This window comes from Gossypium arboreum, chromosome 6, assembly GCF_025698485.1.
Source record: "Gossypium arboreum isolate Shixiya-1 chromosome 6, ASM2569848v2, whole genome shotgun sequence".
NCBI classification, from domain to species: domain Eukaryota; kingdom Viridiplantae; phylum Streptophyta; class Magnoliopsida; order Malvales; family Malvaceae; genus Gossypium; species Gossypium arboreum.
The window spans coordinates 105,672,501-105,688,611 of NC_069075.1; positions in this window are offsets into that span (position 1 = coordinate 105,672,501).

A 16,111-nucleotide genomic window follows, 5' to 3' on the forward strand; every position below is an offset into this window, starting at 1 on the left:
ACATGTATGTGACTTTAATGTCTAATGTATAAATGTGGGCTAAGTGCCTTGTGTTCCTCTTTTCGATGCTCAAATGATTAAATTGATTTATTTATTTAATTAAGCTCAAGAGCAAAGGGATCTAAATCCGATAAAGGGAAGGAAAAGTGGTCGAATAGCCATCGAAATCGCTCGACAACATCCGAGGTAAGTTTTGAGTAATGGAACTTAGATTATGATCTAATTAGATTATGTAATAAACAAATCAAAATCATGCCCTTGTATGTGGCTATTGAGCCAAAATTGTAAATATGATAAGTGTCTTGTGTTTGAGCTTTGGTAATGAGAATGTAATAAGGATGTGTTATGATTTGTTGATATATGTGCTTGGTTATTCGAATGGTATCCGGGCTAAGTCCCGAAGGCTTTTGTGCTAAGTGACTAAAACCGGGTTAAGTCTCGAAGGCATTTGTGCGAGTTACCAAAACCGGGTTAAGTCCCGAAGGCATTTGTGCGAGTTACTAAATCCGGGCTAATTCCCGAAGGCAATTGTGCTAATTACTATAACCGGGCTATGTCCCGAAGACAATCGAGCGAGTCGCTATATCCGGTTAAATTCCAAAGGTACGTGATTCGGGAATGAGCAATCTTGCTGCAAAAATTTCAGTTAATACGCTTGCAAAAAAATTCCAGCAATGAGGTATGTTCGTATGTGCTTTGAATTAGTTGAGCCCTTACATATAAGTATTCGCTCAGTTGATAAACGAGCTACCGGCCTTTGGCTAAGTTGATCTTTTGTGTATGAACATAAGGGTTGGTAATGTGAAGTAAGTATGATATTGAGAATGTGTGCATATGAAATTATCCGTTTAGCTATATGAATGCTATGCTTTTGTTGTGCTGGAATCCTTGCTCAAAACTTACTAAGCATAAATTGCTTACTCCGTTTCTTTGTTCTCTGCTTTATAGATTTTGGCTCGTCACCATCGGACTCGGGATTTTGGAAGTCAAGTCTCCCACACTATCGAAGCCCCCCTTTTGGTACAATTTTGGTTGAACTTTGAAATGGCATGTATAGGACTACCCTTTTTGTTGTTGGTCATGTACCCATGGATTTTGTGTAAATTTGGATAGCCATGCGAAAATGGCTTATATACGTTTTAGCATAGTACCATAATCGTTTTGTATGTTGATCATTAAGAAGTATGGAAATGTTTGGAAATGATTAGCCATTGGAATGGTTAATCATGATCATACTTTGTGCCATGTATGCAAAAAGGGCTAATTGAATCATGGAAATTATGAAATAGGTAAAGTCTACCTCAAAGGCAGATGCTGACAGCAGCAGTGATGTGGATGTGAAAAATCACTAAAAATAGTAGGGATGGAATTAAATAGTGAATAAATTATGTAAATGAACCTTGATGAATCTACTTTCATATGGAAGAAACGAAACGGTCATATGAGTTATATGTTAAGAGATATTTAGGTTTTCGTGGAACAGGGCCAGAACGGTTTCTGGAATCCCTGTTCCGACTTTGGAAATTCATTATAAATTAACCAGAGATAATTAGGAGTCATTCCATATATGTATAGATTCATACTTGAGTCTAGTTTCTATATAAATAAACGGCATCAGTATTGAAGCCCTGTACATGGAGATATCAAAGTCGTAATGCGCGAAGGTCAGTGTAGTAATACCTGTAACAGGGGAGACTTTAACTAATAAACTGTACTAATTGGCCTGACCAAAAATTCTAGAAAAAAATATGTAGATGCACATATGAGTCTAGTTTCAGGGAAAAATTACAAAACTGATTTTTGAGCTTTGAAACTCAAGATATGATTTTTAAAGCGACAGTGATGCAGTAACCAGCTTGTCTGGAAATTTTTTAAATGGACTGTGAAAATAATTAAGTTAAGCCTGTGTGCACCTTGTGTTCGACTCTGGTAACGGACTCGGGTATGGGGTGTTACACACCTGCTCTTTCAGAACCATTGATTCTAGTGTATTCCACCAGTGATATGCTGCATCTCAAAGCAAAGATATGCCACATTTCAAACATTCATCCAGGGTACAGGACAGCTCATCAAACATACGGATAGTATTATAAAGCCAGACCTCAGCCCGCTCAGCATCATCATTGTCAGTAGCTGTAAACTCTTCAGCCCCATGTTTTCTGATTTTATCAACAAGTGGCTTATACAATCTCAACGGATCACTTACTTGAGGTATAGTAGGCATCGAAGATGGACTAATTGGGGGTGGAGGTTGTTGTGCAGGTGGATTAGTCTGGATATATTGAGTAAATTAGTCATTCATCATTTGATAAAAGGCTTGGTTAGCCTCACTCTCTTGATTACTCGAAGTCGGTCGAGAATCTATCAGCGTTGCCCTTGCGCGGGAGCAAGCGCTACACTCTCGACATCATTAGCTACAGCTCTGTCGGGATCCATTTACTATACAAAAACACATTTTTAAAAGTCAGAAGTCATCACACTATCACAGTATATAATATGACATGTATAGCTAGACTCACACGCGCTACGTTAGTCCCAGAATCGACTAAACCATAACTCTGATACCAATCAAATGTAACACCCCTAACCTGTATCAGTCGCTTGATTAGGGTCATAAGGCATTACAAAATAAAAGCACAATTCCGAACAATTATTTATATACACATGAACAAGTACCGAAAATCAGTCAAAATTTATTTCATAATGAACACAACTCTTAAACTTAAAACATTTCATATCATACTTATATATATATATATATATATACAGTTATGTCAATCATATGCAACAATATGAAATATATCATTCAAAACATTAAAGCATATACTAATTTTAACAGAGATAAGATATAAACCTAAATGATTATCCAACTATTATTATACTTAAGCATACATTGACTTTTATATTAACTAATGATATTATCACTCAACTCAAATTCAAGCATCATTTTAATATCTAGTATTAATTAAATTCATACTAAAAGCCACATATCGATACTTTATACAAACTAATATCTTTATAAATATTTACGAGTGATTAATCAAACCAACACCAAATATCAAACTCAAACAACTACATAAGTCACATAATAATGCCGAACACTTATGTATGCTAATACCATGTAATAGTCCACTTATGAAACTAACTTTTATGACATAAACGAGTGTTTTGCCATGGTAACCGAATACTTGCAACCAAATGCATATATTTTATACTTACCAACGAATGCAGACCACAAACAAATTCTCAATCACCTTATTCCAATCATTTTGTCTTATAACATATAATTCAACTAATACATCAAACCAATTCAATATATGCATATATTCATATGTGCCGAACCACAAGTAGCTCATAATTATAATTCATGTCATCCATCTTATAATCGAATGCCATTACCTTAATCACATTCGAACACAACCATATATCATTTAACGCCAGTTCACATATTATTACCTATATCAAACACAATGACCAGTTCATATATGTTTTGCCTATACAAAACCTTAGCCGAACCAAATAAACATGCTATGAAAATGCAAACACACAATGATCATTACATCAACTATTTCCAAATTCACCTATCATTATCAAGGTAATACCAAAATATATAACATCCATCACATAAATATTCATGCATAGTGTATAGAATTATAACCAAAAGTGAGCTCAAACCATAATCAAAACATAACTGAATTTAACATGGAAATTAAGCCATTTTCGCATGGCTCAAATTATATGTAGTAGCCCAAATTTGACCGGACTGAAAACAGAATAAAAAAATTAAATAAATAAGTATTTATTTATTTAAAATGTCCATTTAAAAGTCCAATTACAAAGCCCAAGTGTTTTTGGTTCAATACAGAAGCACTACCCGTGTACCCGGTTACACCTAAATACACTCGTAGCCCAAACTTAAACCAAACCCATTACAATAGACCCAAACAGACCCACCTAATACCAATAAACCCGAAGGCCCAAATAGTAGGGGCCCAAGTGACTTTCAGATAGGGTTAGAAACCCTAGCTCTCTTTCTTCTCGCGCCGCAAAGGATTCTGGAAGCTTCAGGCACCTCAACCGTCATGCCCAATTAGAGCCCTTTCGTTTCACGAAACACCAGAACTTTTGGGGAGCGTCTATTGGCCTCACGTCAAGGCTCCATCAGCGCCACGACTTTCTCCATGACCTCAGATACTGGTTGTCGCACCACCATCGGCCCGCAAACAACGCCGAGATCATCGCCTTCCTCAGCGTGCTACACCTCAGCCTTGTCTCACCACTGAGATCCTCGCGCTCACCCGCAAACAAGGGAAAGAAATCGCGATAGACAAGGAACAAATATGGAAAGAAACACAGCAAAAGCGAAACGAACATGGAAAGAAATCGAAGATTTCTTTCCCCAAAATGTAAATATTTGAAGAAAAGGCTATAAAAACCCTTTTTCTAATCTGTAAAGACTACGGTTTTTTTTATAACTACAAAATATATAAAAAAAAAGAAATCAAAGAGTAAACTGAAGAACAGAGGTGATATTTCAATTTTTTTTTTGTTTTTCGATATTTATTATCTTTTGCTACAGCATATAGCAAAAATACATTTTAAAAACAGTAAAGAAAGGTTACCTTTTGATTCGCTGCAAAAAGAGTAGGGCTTTGAAAACCCTAACTGCTGAACACAGTGGCTCAAACGGTGGCGCGTGAGGCCGAAGGCGGTGGTGCTCTGGGACGAGTCAGGATGGCCCTAGGCCGAAGCTCTGAGAGAATTTTAGACTTCTCTCTCTGTTTTTTTTATGAGTGTTTGAAAAATGAAAATTTTAAGCTGTTGTTTTACTTTTATAACATCGGTAAAACGACGTCATTTTAGCTTAATTCGATAAGCTTAAAAACGATGTCGTTTCGAAGCATTAGGATCCGCGTGTTGACCCAATTACCCGGGGAGGATTCGTGTGTTTTTGTAAATGGGTTAATTGCTCAAATAGTCCTCTCATAATTTTAATATTTATAATTTCATTTTATTTAATTTTGATTTAGCTCTAATATTTTAATTTTGTTTCAATTTAGTCCCAACGGAAACCGCTCTAAGGCCTATAACGACACAATGCCATTTAGGGACAAGGGAAAATTTCCCGATGAATCCCTAGGGTTTTAGTGGTCGTTTCAATTAGGTCCAATCTCAGTTTTTTTTATTAAATTAGCCACTGATTTTTATTTACATTTAATTTTAGTCCCTTTATCCCTTTTAAAATTATTTGTAACTTATTTATATTAAATTGTATATATATTATTTTATGTATTATATTTTCTATTATTATTTACTTATATTTTATTATATTTTATTATATTTTTATCATATTAATATATATTTTAACATATATCATTACTCATTATTTATTATATTATATTTTTATCACATAATATTTATATATTTTTATATTATTATATTATTTTATATTTTAACAATATATTATTTCATATTATTATTATCTAATATATATTTTTCATGTATATTATTATTCACATTATTATTTTCATATTAAATTGATATTAAATATTTTATTAATTATTTCCTTTATATTTTTAAAACCTATGTATATTTTTATCCAAAACTATAAAATTAGTATTTTATATACTATTTCAAAATTCATTATTAATTACTATGTTTTCATGTATTATTAAATATGTTTATTATCTTATACATAGTACAATATCATAGTATTTATATTTTATTATTTTATTATAATCCTAAAACTAAAGTTATTATGTATACTATATTAGCATTACATTGCCAAAAATTTGATTTTAATTCACACATTTTAAAAAATTACTCACTTTATTTATATTTTAATATATATACACAACCCTTTTTTTATATATTATGTCAATATATTAAATGTTGGTCTCATAATTAAATGTTGAGTGTTGGGCATATTATTATTTTTATATATATGTGTCAAATTGTATATCATGCATCATTTTTTAATATATTTAAATATGGGTTGAATTACATGTTTATGTATTTTTACCTATTCTTCTCAAATATATATATATTGTTTTTTATGTATATTTTACTTATTTAAAATTTGCCATGTTTTATTTCTTATATATATGTTAGTTAATGTATGATATTTATGCTATTGTGCTTTTATTTACCTATTATTATAACATGTTATCTCGTATATGCTCCTTCATACATCGATTTTAAAAACAAAACTCTAAAGTTTTCAAAAAAAATAAAGGCAATGCTTGGTGTTTGAAAGTTTCGAGAAAAGTAGTGCCCTAACTTACTGGGTTGCAACTTTCCTCGTTGAGTTCAAATGATCAAGCACCCTTCTAAGTTTTTAAGGTTTTCAAAATGCAAGCAACTGTCTTGGAATTTCAAAGCGTTGTGTCCTAACTTACTGGATATGACGTTTCGTTGTTTCGAGATAGGGATTTCCAAAATGACTAACTTAGTTTCAAATGTCTTAAAAATATTGTGTCCTAACTTATTAGATGTAATATTTTGATTCATTTGATACAAGTGAACCTTAATTTTCAAAGTCAAAAATATTTAAAAAAGGATTGCATCTTAAATTTTTTAAATTTCCGACATTAAAGACATTTTGATAATCAATTAGATACCAATTTTTGGGCGTTATGAGGGTGCTAACCCTTCCTCGTACGTAACCGGCTCCCGAACCCGTTTTCTAATTTCGTAGACCAAAACTAATGATTTTTAAACAAAATGTTTTAAAAGGTGATCCAATCACACCTAAAAAGATTGGTGGCGACTCCTGTTTTCGTTTTTTAAAGTCAAACCCCGTTTTATTTCAAACTCAGTTTTAAAAATGGTTTTGACATTATACAAAACCAAAATCCAACATTTTAAAACACATTCCAACCTATACATGCCATAATTTGAGTTTAACTTATAAAGGTACCAAAATAGTAGAAAATGTGATGAACTTTGCTGACAGTCCCCGAGCTCGTAGCTTGACTCCAAACTCTATAAAACAGAGTAGACATGAACACACAGAGTAAGCTATCATAGCTTAGTAGGTCATAAGCAAATAAACAATTCAATGGTATAACCTGCTCATTTAAAACTAAACCAAATTATATTAACATTACCCCGCTTAGTCTCAAACATACAAGTTTCTTAAATAATACTTTTTCATACATAATTCCTACATTGGTCGAATGCCCATATAATCAATTTAAGTAATTATAATTCCACTTTCAAAGCCAATATTTTTTTAGACAACCAAATATACATACACTCATAGACACAAGCTCAAGTATCATAATATGACATCATGTACACATATTACTTAAATGGCCGAATATACATGGTCGTATATCTACACATGTCCATGAATCAATTCTATAATTTACATACCATTTGTTCAAAAGTAGAATACACTTACCAAATTCATGTATATATATCCTTCTTTTGCATCACATAATTTGAAACAACTATCAAGTACATATTTACCTTATTACTAGTAGCCAATAAGCTAACTTATACCTAGCCATTTAACTAGTTTTACACATCTGATCATGATTTACCTTTGCCCGATGAACCATTCAGAATTGGATAAGACACTCGGATAATCACACATATATCGTACAAAGCCAACGTCCCAGGCATGGTCTTACATGTAATCACATATCGATGCCACTGTCCCAGACAGGGTCTTACTCACACACAATATCAGAGTCACATATCGATGCCATGGTCTTACTCGCATATCACATATCAGAATCCTATGTCATGACATATGTATCCTAACTATTCCTAAGGTTCATACGGGGCTTTTGGACGTCGCAACTCGATCAAGACAAAGTCGTGAACATAGTTGGCAAGCTTAACAACATTCGGCTATTACATATATAAATTCATATATTTCATTTCAGCATATATAATTTACATTTAATTAAAATTAAGCACATCTATTTTCTTAGAAACTTACCTCGGACGATATAAACCGGAACGAAATAGCTAGTTGACAACTTTCGTTTTCCCCTGATCCAAATCTGATTTCTTTGGTTATTGATCTAAAAATATTCAAATAAAGTTCATTCAAACCTATTTTCATTCAATTTAGTCCAAAAACACATAAATGGGCAAATTACCATTTTACCCCTAATATTTATATTTTTTACAATTTAGTACCTATTCACAAAACACAAAATATGCAAAATTTCAACACACCCACGTTAGGCCGAATCTTAGCCATATCCATACAAGTCCATATATTTCATTTATTTCACATTTTAGTCCCTCAAATTATTTTTTTTGCAATTTAGTTCTAATTACTCAAAATCATCAAAAACTCCAATACAAAACATGTTAATCTAAAACACATCTTTCATATTTCATCATCAAACATCAAAAATAACAAGCTCTCAATAATGGCATAACTCAAAATATTCACCAAAATCAAAAATTCAAGCATGGGTTTACTAGTACTCGAAGCAACGATCTGAAAAATGTAAAATTTAACAAAAATCGACTAAGAAGGAACCTTGAATCAAGCTTGGAAGGATGGCCGAACCTAGGTTTCTCTTTTCTTTATTTTGTTTCTTACTTTCGGTGGAGGAACATAGTAAAATAAAAAGAATATGATAACTTTGTTTTCATTATTATATGTTTATTAACCAAATTACTTATTTAGCATTTATAATATAACATAAAATCATTATATTCCTTGGCCATTACCATCCACTTATTCATCTAATGGGCTAATTGCAACATAAAGGCTTCCATTTAAAAAGCCAAATGCAATTCGACCCCTTTTAGAGATAACCACCAAATTTTTGTTTTACGCGATTAAGTCCTTTTATTTAATCGGACACCTAAACGAAAAAATTAAATCACAAAAATTTCACATACATAAATTCACACAAAATAAACACAGAAAATAATTTTTAAATATTTTTCTGACTCGGATTCGTGGTCCTGAAACCACCGTTTTGATTAAGGTCTAAATTAGGTTGTTACACCTTTAGCCCCTCTAAATTCATGTCCATCCAAAGCTTGTAAATGCTCGAATAGCAATCCCTAATGAGCAAGTACAGGGCTACTACCCACAATACGCTAAGAAACTCTGATTATAGCTTGTACTAAATGCTCTACACCCGTCTCTGGTTTCACCTGACCCGGAGGAGAAGCTACCTCAGGTGCATTCACATTAACTCTATCGTGTCTAGGAGGCATATCGTTTACACTATAACATTAAAGGAAAAAAAAACAACACAAATGAGTGAAAAGTGGCAAGTGATCCAAGGCAAATCCCTACAAAGAAAATAACATTTAAAAGATGGCAATGTGTTTCCGTTCCTACCCCAAAACAAACAATTCAAATATAGGTATCTTAGTCCAATGTTTAAGAACTCCCAGTTTTGTTTCAGAACTAATTCGTCATTTTTATTTTCAAAATTTTTAAACCCAAGAATTGATTAAACCATGGAAAACCCAGTTTATTGGGAAACTTAACCCTGATACCACCAAATGTGGCACACCAAACTCGATTGGGATTAACTTGGATCCAGAACGTCACATTAGCCACTTGCATGACTCTCATTATTGACCACCAATCATACCGTAAACCAACCATCACACCAAAAAAACATGTGTAAACAAGTAATTTTAAACATTCAAAGCCTAAAACATGCTTCTTCTATCATCATACAACAAAGTATTGGTAGGGGTAAAATCTTCAATTTGCACAATGTAGGCAAAAAACAAATAATCATGAATTTAATCCAAAAAGTGTCTTGGGCATTTTATATTGAATAATTTATGAAAATTTTAGCTCAAAATGACTATTAAAACTCTTTTAATTCCAAAAGGACCTAAACGTAAATTTTACAAAATGTCCAGATAAACCATTTTATGAATTTGAAGGTTACATGTTGAAATTAATCGTTTAAAACCATGTCATGTACATTTTAAAAACATTTCATGGTGTTTATGGCCTGGCCTCCAATTTTATTGTATGAAAATCAGGACTTAATTACAAGAGTTCCAAAACATGCCAGGTTCATTCATTAGCCATGTTGAGACAACGTGATTTTTTGCATCCTGATGATGCAATTTTTCATGTCCTGAAGACACAATAAATGACGTCTCGACGTCAGTTCCACGTCACGATGTTGTTAGGCTTCGTCACAATGACACACTGCAATTTATTGCAGAAAAGTTGCAGTACTTACAGATGACACTTTGACACTCAAATACACATACAATTTTGTGATATCATGCTATCATACTTATCTATAGTCTCAATTTAATTTGCTCAACATATCAAATTTGCATATAAGGCAATTTAAAGTGCATATTGTCATTTTGCATCTGTTCAAGCATTCAACAAGTCATTTAAATCATTCTAACCATAATTCACTATGCCATATACATGTTATTCAACATAAAAACCAATCATTCATCTAGCATACTTCGTCCAATCATCCAAGCAATATAAAACATCCACAAAACAATTATAAAAGTCCTTAAATAGTCCATGGAAAGTCCATTTACAAACTCAAAACAAAAGTAAAGTCTAATCCCTCAAAATAAACCTACATTTCCATCCATTATAAACCAAAAGACATCTTACATACACAACCACAATGCTTTTGCCTTAGGATCACAAGCTTGCCCACTTCATGACTCCACACAAGCTATTTATCTGTAAAATGGACACAAAAGAGTGTGAGTTTAACCAAGCTTAGTGAGTGTTCAAAATGCTACAATAAGTCACAAAAACAAGAGTTAAAAACAAGCATGCTAAATACATTTATCACATAGCACCATCAAATACCATATCACCTTGATACATTGGAAACTTGTGAATATGAAAGTGTATATAAATACCTCTCATTGGATACTCAGATATCCATCACACCATGACTCAAAAGAGCCTACATGTCCCAAGTAAGTGTAGCTTGAAGCTAACACTCTCCAACATACCAACATATCCTAATGAATGGAAAATGCTCTACATTCCATTATCCCTCCAAACATCTCCCAATTTCAAAGCATATAAAAGAGTACTCAAATCCTATGACAAGCCAACTATATCCAATGTTTTCAATAGTTCACAAGGCCAATTTATCCATAACACACATTCATTTTTTGGTTTATGCACACTTACACATATCATGGTTTTCATGATCAAACACTTATCAAATGCTCACATAATGCACTTCAAGTGCTAACACTTTTCTCATTGAGCCAAATACACTCTCATATCAGATGTGTGTGCATAAAACCATCTATTCACAGGGCCTAATCAGACATATATTCACATTACGCAGTGAACACAACACATGTTGCTTGTTTGTAAAATAACAAATCTCAAGTAAGAACACTTACACGTAGGAATTAGATTAGATGACACCTAATCCCCCTTTAACCCACTTATTTGTGCATTAATTATAGCACATCGGACTACTCAACTTAGCAACTTGCTTGAACTGCATAACTCAAGTAAGCTTTTGTTTTCATTTGTCCTTGCTTGTGGAGGCTCCCAAATGAGTTTGCACCTTACATACATATCAAACAAAATACAGAGGCATTACAACAACAACAACAACAATAACAACAAACACAATTAAATCATTCTAAAATCACAGATTAATGCCTCTCATCCTCTATACTAAAAACTTAGTTTTGTTGAAATAGTAATTTCACCTCCAAAATCTAATTTCTAAGTCATAATTTTGATTCCAATCATCCTAAATATCATCTAATTATAGATCTAAACCTTAAATTTTGTCCAATTACAAGGATCCAACTTTTTCAGAAAAATCAAGTTTATGTGATCATTAGAAAGGAGAAAACGTTTAACTAGTTAAAATTACTTGAGGGTTTGTTAAATCAAGATTAAAAACCTTTTAATTAGATCAAAATGAGTTAGAAATCACTTTAAAATAGGAGTTTAGCTTAGTAATATGGGATCTACCATTTTCAACATAAAAATTGGTTAAAAGTCAATGGATCTATTGAAATCTTAATTAAATTAATTAAAACTCGAACTGAAATAATAACGTGCATAATTTAATCATAAAAAGTTAGAACGTTACCTAATTTGACAAAATCGATGAGCTATGGAGCTAATTCAAGCTAACACGTATGAAGATCTTTTGAGAATTTGAGGATGAAAAGGTGAACATTCTTTAAAACTGAATAAGAATTTTGTTTTTTGGAAGAGCTTGAAAATAAAAAAGGATGAAATAATTTTAGGAGAAAAGTTTTAATTTGGTATTTAGCAATTTTTTAAATGGGCAGCTGAATGGGAGGGGAGGGGAGGGGAGGGGAGGGGAGGAGGCGGTGGGTGGTTTAAATAACCAACCATATTTTAAAATTTGGGCGTTTTCCTCATTGACCACCTATAGTTTCCACTCTTTTCCAAATAAGTCATTGTTTCTCAATTAAATTATTTTTCTAAATTATTTTCAAATTTGATCCCGGTTTTAAAATTCATTTTAACAAAATTAATTCTCGAATACTTAATTTTAAATTCTTAACCTAAATTTTAATTCTAATTATTTTAATATTTTAGTTTATTTTTTCCCAGTTATTTTAATTATCTAACCTAATTATGATATTTGGTTCACTAACCACCGATTTACTAACCTGATTCTATTAACCCAATTTTTGAGATGTGCACCTATTCATCATGACGTCGGTTTTGTTTCATCTCTGGCTTGCCCGAAATTGTGAGACACACCCCATAATTCCCAACAATCCATACTATAAAAGCCTCCATTTCATCATGTATCCAACAATGGCATTTTGAACCAACTTACATAATAACAAAAAATAATCAATGGGTTAGCTAGAACTAAGTCTCTATATGAAAAGTCCATAAAAAATTCGAAAGAAAAACTTATCTAGTAGCTAATAATCCTTAGATAAGATGATTCCTTTCTCTCTCCCTCTCACTTGGTATTTATAGACTTGATTGGTTTATTGATTAAGCTTAGTTAATCTATTTAAGAACAAATAATTAATTACTATCATTAAAGCATAATATCATTAGTGGTATCTAATTATTCTTCTAGTAATTATCCACAAACCAAAGTTTAAATATGATTTTATTATCATTTGGTCCTTAGTTTAACCGTCATTTAAGTCTGTACTTAATTCTTAATCAATTCCAACTAATTTTGGTCACTAAATAATTTAGTCCGTGTACTATTTTCTTTAGCCATTTCAATAAATAACTTTATAACTCTGATTACTAATTTTGTAATTAAGTCATAAATATTCTCGATTTTATACTCAGACAATCTAAATTTAAAAAATTTGAGCATTGAATTGGGTTTTTTCGGCACTGACAAAAAATTTAGTCATTACAACTTTATCGTTTTAGAATTTATAAGGAAGTATATTTAATTCCCCCATTTAATAGAACTAAGACATCTTTTGAAGAAAGCAATTTTAATTTCTAAGACATCTTTTTTACTCAGTGAGAAAATGCATGCGATATATTTCTTTTAATTTTCATTTTCATTCATTCCATAAAATTGGTCTACATGAAATTTGTTTTAGGTTACTTCGAGCTAGTAGAGAGACTGGTTGGACATATATAATCAATGCTCAAATAATTTGTAATTCAGTTTCGACTCTTCTTCTATTAATTACAACATTATTTAATCATGGAGTTATTCCATTGAAGTACCAAGATTGAACTCAACCTTCTTATATACCATTATGACAGTAACTCTATATATGCTTGTCTAAAGACATTTTCATGGAGTTAAATTCGTTTGCCCAATATGATCCTTTTTTTATCTGAAAAAAGTCTATAGTCTACTCAAAATTGAACAAATCAATTGAAAGACTATTATGTTGTTTATCAAGTCTATTTAGAGAGAGGTCTTGTCTTGGGCATCAGAACAAATAACTCCTAAAAGATGAATGAAAATAGGTGGAAAAAAAATCTTAAACCAGGGGTGCTGCCATTAGAAGAAAAGAGGGGAATTAAAAGGGTTGGCCTTACGTTACATTAGAGGTGATCATGGGCTAAGCCAGGTTTGGGTTGACATTGACCTGAACAAGTTGAAACTTCCCTAGTCTTAGGTTGGGGGTCAACACACTAAAAATTTCCACCTCCTCAGCTACTTCCATCATCAACTCTCCCTTGCTTACATCTATCGTGGCCTTAGAGGTGGCTATAAGAGAATCAGGATATCTAAATCTTCCTTAAAGTTTAAAACAATAAAGTACACATGAAGGATAAATTGTCAACCTTTAACAAAATATCCCCTAAAACTCCTTTAGGGTGAACTAAGGATTGGTCAGCAAGTTGAAAGGTTATCAAAGTTTCCCTAAGGTCGATTAGGCCTAACCTATTATAAATAGATAGAGAATGACCTATTGTCAAATGTAGTAGCTAATTCAGGTAAATTTTGCACTTAAGGAGTTTGTTTTCTAGCAAATTTGGTATTTAATATTGCATTTTCAGTATTTAGGACTTAAGATTAAAAGTTAATAAAAACAAGTATTTTTAACACATTTTTAAGTCTTTATGACCTATTAGGTTGACACGGGCCTTATGTAACACCCCAAACCCGGCCTAGACGTTATGACCGGATCCGACGTGCCACATCAAAAACGTTAAAAACATTTTTCCATTCTAAGTTTAGAAAATCATACTTGATGTTCAAAGGTTTAATTCATTAAGGGTTAAAGTGAATGGAAGCTGTGCACCAGGTAGGAAACAGGAAAAGAGGAGGTGAGTCCATCGGATGCTTAAGTACCAAGCTCTTTCGGATCCAATCCTAGACATGCACACCGCCCTTGCCACACTCCAACATCGTGTGTTTCCTTAAGTTACCTTTGTAATTATGTTCATTTTAAACTAAAACATATTTAATTTTGGGAAAACGTTATCACAGTAGAAGCCTTGTTCGAGATCGTGTTACTTTGAAATCAATTTATGGTTTTTGAAAACGAACCCTAGATCTAGCCCATTTTGATAGTTAATATAATTTAAGATCATCATGATAAGTTATAAATCAAAACCCCCCCCAAAAAAATAATCATAAGCAGCCTTATTACATAACAAAACCCAAATCATCAAAGTAAAGAAAATTGAAGTCCAAATCACTAGAAGAAATCCATATTGCAGAACGAGTGGCCACTCCGAATCCCTCGCAGCTCCAAGCCCACTATGGTTGGGGATTACCTGCATGGATGAAGATAGGGGATGAGTTTGGGGAAACTCATTGTGTAAAATTAACCCAACCATAGCCCATATCGGCTCAAACCACAGAAACAGAATAGATTGGCCTTAGCCCGAGCAATTATCTGAAATTAAGCCCATAGGCCCATAACAGATCAGATCAGATATTTCATGTATATGTAGAACCCAACCCATAACCAACCACATACACCCCCTTACCAATCTTTCACCATGTGGGAGACTACTCGACCCACCCAAGCTGCTACGCCACGTAATTATGCAAAGCATGGTCGCGAGCAGAATAATGTGACAGGTCACCAGATCTGAATAATCGTGGCAGAACCACCAGAACAGATATATGTGGCAGAGCCACCAGATCAAATAATTTGTGGCATAGCCACCAGAACGCTTCCTCCATAATATAACCCATGTCCCCATGCAACAAATATTCATTCATGGCATACATCATACAGATTTAAATCAACATGCTTTTTAGACAAAATTAACCCTAGGGGCATATTGGTCATTTACACCTAGGGGTATCATGGTAATTTTCCATACATAAGGGTATTGTAGTAATTTAGCTACTTTTAGGGTTTTCATGCACATCCTATCCATTCACGAACTATCAGAATACTTACCGCGCATACTTACCAAATTGAACCCGTTGGCCCATGAACTCGATTTTTGGCCCATTAAGCCCACATTAGCAAAATGTACGAAATCGCATGTACTGTAGTTTATTACCTTCAGAATACCAAACATGCAAACCCAACTATCTTACGAGCATTCGCACACTCGCAAATTCCCAAAATACCAACTTTCCGGCATTTCGGCTTTTCGGCTTTTACCGATCTAGTCTATGAGAGGGTGTCAGTTACACACATGTTTTATGACGATTCGCTGACGAGATCCACGCACGAACTGCCTACAATTATA